This window comes from Octodon degus, unplaced genomic scaffold (genome assembly GCF_000260255.1).
Source record: "Octodon degus isolate 3935 unplaced genomic scaffold, OctDeg1.0 scaffold00192, whole genome shotgun sequence".
NCBI lineage: Eukaryota > Metazoa > Chordata > Mammalia > Rodentia > Octodontidae > Octodon > Octodon degus.
Window position 1 is genome coordinate 4,509,587 of NW_004524768.1, and position 4,392 is coordinate 4,513,978.

A 4,392-nucleotide genomic window follows, 5' to 3' on the forward strand; every position below is an offset into this window, starting at 1 on the left:
AAGCTCTGGTTCAGTTCTGCTACTTCCTTGTTAATTTTTTGTCTGCTTTACAGGTCTTTTTGGGATAAGGGGGCGTTAAAGTCTCCTGTTAAGCCTGTGGTATTGGATATTAGGTTTTTCATGTCCATTAAGACTTGTGTTACATAGTTGGGTGCTCCCATGATTGATGTGTAAGTATTTATGAGTGCTACATCTTCTTGAATTTTTCCATGAGCCAGTTTATAGTTTCCTTCTTATTTCTTTGATCATGCTTGGTTTGAAGTTGAGACTGGCTGAGAACAGGACTGCTAACCCTGCTTTTTTCTGAGGTGCTGGGGCATGTAGTATTTTTTTCCATCCTTTGACTTTCAGCCTATGAATTTCTTTATGAGTTAAATGTATTTCTTGTATACAGCATATTTTTAGATTTTGTTCCCTAATCTGCTGTGTCAGTCTATTTCTTTTAGTTGGTGTATTGAGCTCGTTTTCAATAATGGTGATACTTGAGAGACATTGACTTAGGATCGACATGTTATTTACCTGCTGTTGTTTACTCTTTTTTCTCCTGTGCTTAAGTTTTTGCCATATTTAGTAGGTTCCTTTTGTTCCTGTTCATGGAGTTCTGATCATTTTGATACTTTTCCAGAACATCTTTTAGTAGTTTGTGTATTGTTGGCCTTTTCATCATGAAATTTTTAGTTTTCCCTTGTCATAGAAGTATTTCACTTCTCCATCAAACTTGAAAGAGAGCTTTTCAAGGTATAGTAGTCTGGACTGGAATTTTTTTCATAGAGGACTTGAAGTACTCTGCTTCATGCTCTTCTTGCCTTCATGGTTTGTGATGAGAAGTCTGTCATAATTATGACGGGTTTTCCTTTTTATGTGATCTGTTTCTTTTTTCTAGCAGCTTTCAGTATATTATTCTTGTGCTGGATTTCTGGGATCTTGACTATTATATATATCTCTGTGTTTTTAATTTTTTTGAAGTTATTTGGTGTTCTCTATGCTTCGGTTACCTGAATGTCAGGTTGTTTCCTCATATTTAGGAAGTTTTCTGCTATTACTTCTGCCCATATTCTTTTTATATCATTTGTATTGACTCCTTCTTTCTCATTGATGCCTATTAGTGTCATGTTGTTCATCTTTGCATCATCTTACAGGTGATGAATTACTTTTTCCTATGTCCTAGTCATTTTTAAGAGATCTTTTCTCATCTTTTCATTAGCTGTGATGGCGTCTTCAAGATCTGGAACTCTATTTTCACTTTCATGCAAAATGTTTTGCAAGCCTGTGATTGAGATTTTAAGTTCTTCTCTTTGACTCTGCTTCATGCGACCTATTTCTTTCCTGTATTGCTCACTCAAGGAATCCATCATTTTTCTAATCTCCTCTGATTTTATCAATGTCTTCCTTTTTAGCATTTAATAATTCTTTAACTACTGATATTTATTCTAATCAGGTTTCCTCCATATGTTTCTGTATTTGATTCTTTCCTTCGTATGCTATTAATTCAGATAATTCTCTTGTTTCAGTTGTTCTTTCTGATCTGAATTCCTCTGTACCTTTTTCCAGTTTTTTGTTTATTTCAGAAACTTTTCATTCACACATTTCAGCTGCATGAGTCCCAATTTCTTCTTTGTTAGTGTCCTCTGCCCTTTTTCTGGGTGGGCTTGGCGTCTGAGATTGCATTTTCTCCTTCGCTTTGTCATTTTGTATAGCACTATCCTCTATCTGACCTTTGGTGTAGCGCTTTGGTGCAGTTTTAACCTTCACACCTACTGATATTTGGGTGCAGAACTACACTGTTTGAATTCATCCAGTTTTGCCTGGCTTGGGTCTGGCTCATGTGCTCATCTCCTTTCTGCTGCAGCCCTTGGGAGTGAACCTGTTCTGCCCCTCTGGAAAGATGTTCTTGTCCTGGATTACCTGGGTCGTTCTGTCCACTGCTCTCTCTGTAAGGACTTTATCTGCAGAATTTTACCCCAGGCCTATGTGTTAGGCCTCAGACTGGGTCTGAGCTGGACAAGGGGACTCTGGGGAGTGGGGAAGCTCTCCCACACACTTGTGGTCCCTAGGCTTGTTCTGGGTCTGGGAGTCCCAAGAATTCAGCAGAAGTTCTCACTCACTGGGCATGTTTGGGTGATGCTCCTGAGGGGTGGAGGGGTCCCAAGTGTGCAGCAGAGGGTCTCATTCATGCAGCATTCCTGAGCTTGGTCTGGAGTGGTCCCAGAGGCTCAGGCTAGCTAGAAGTTCTCCCATAAACTCCAGTGGCCCTTCATTTCTATTCACATCTTGGGTAACGAAGTCAAGGCACGAAGTATTACCATTCCTGACTTGAAATTATAGTACAAAGCTACTGTGATAAAAGCAGCATGGTATTGTCAAGAAAATACAGCTGAGGATCAATGGAGTAGATTAGAAGATGCACAAGCAACTACAAACACACTCAGCCACCTGATTTTCCACAAAGGAGCCAAACATGGTTAGTAGAAGAAAGATAGCTTTTTAAACAAATGGTGCTAGAAAAACTGGCTCGTAACATGCTGAAAACTAAAACTTGACCCAGGTCTATCACCATGCACTAAACTAAAATCAAGATGGATTAAAGATCTCAACATTAAAACAGAAATACTAAATCTCCTGGAAGAGAAAATAGAAGGAACTCTTGAAGATATAAGGATAGGCAAACAGTTCATGAACAAAAATCAAACCTCAAGTGTAATACTTGAAAGAAGTAACAACTGGGACCTGCTCTTATTGAGAAGTTTTTTCACAGAAAAATAAGTTACCAACAGAGTGAAAAGAAAACCCACAAATTTTAAAAAAATTAATTAATAAGCCCTCAGACAAGGTCTTCACTCTAGAATTTATAAAGAACTAAAAACCAATAAGACCCCCCAAATTAACAACCCAATCCAGAAATGGACATATCTGAAATGAATATACACTTCTCAGAGGAAGAAATTCTAAAAGCTAATAAATACATTAAAATATGCTCCACATTACAAGCCATCCATGACACGCAAATTAAAACAACACTGAGATACCACTGAGACCAGAAATAATGCCTATTGTATCAAAATCAAGGGACCTGGGAAATGGCTCAGTAGAATAAGTGCTTGCCTGGTAATCACAAGGGCCTGAGTCCAATCCCCGGTTCTGGAAAAAAAAAGAAAAGAAGAAAAGGAAAAAGAAATCAACCATCAACAAATGTTGGATAGGCTGTGGGGAAAATAACAACAGTTTGATTATAGCTTACCTACTGATAAACTATGATTAGCCTCCTACCTATGACAGCAATAGCATATTCTACAGTTATATTACCAAACCAAACATATACTGTGCACTTGTATGCAGTGATTTTCCCTTTAGTGAAGTGATTTTAGCCTTCTGCAGAGTGTTGTGGGGAGTAAGATATGTAGGGGATAGTTTAAATTGATGAGTGAGGTCCATTATAAAACAGTCACAATTTGAAATTAAAGTATGATTACCCAAGTTTTAGTCAATGGGTGGACACAGGAGGGAAAAATATAACATATAGAGATAGTCAGAAAGGGCTGAGGTAATGTTTACTTCTTTGATAGTTTAAATTGAGGTTCCTGAGCAAATAATGAAAAAAAGATGAATAGAAGAAAATTCAAAGGGAAGGTAAAAAACCTGAGCAAGGTGGAACAATGAAGGAAGAAAAGAGAGAAAGAAAATGAAGATCAGAAAGAGGAAAAACAATACAAAAACAGCTTAGAATACAAAATAAAATAAGATGACATCTAACTCAACAGGCAAGGGATAACCAATCAGACAGATATGGGAGAATGAAAGTAGTAAAATACCTCTAGGGTTTACTGTTTTGTGATAGTGTTCATACTCAGTCCTAGAAATGTACTGAACATGGAGCTGATCTTGGCCTCTAGATGTTGTGGCTGGGATTGATTCTGTTGGTGTCCAGAGTCCAACTCTTGGGTCCTCAGTGCTACTTGAGATGCTTCCACATTGCTCGTCTCACTTATCCCAACCTCCAAAGCTGTGCACCTTATAGCTGGGGCCCAACCGTGGGTCTCAGATCTTGGGGTACTGGTCAGTCTGCCCACAAAAGGCATGTATCCTTATCCTCCTCTTGCAAACATTGCCTTCCCAAGGCAATGAAGGAAGTGCAGAACAGGGACCTACATTTTTCTTGCAGTTCCTGCTATCCTAGGGTTCTTTCAATGATTTATGATTCATTAATTCTTTCAGATTCTATCATTCTTGTAATATGAATAGTGGAATATAACAGACAAGTTTTTTCTACCCATCTCATAACACAGATTTTTCTTCTTTGATATGTTAACATTTCTCCCTGTTTCTTTTTCTTTTTCTTTTTTTAAAAAGACACATTTATTCAGCTTCATGATCAGACTATTACATTTAGCAATC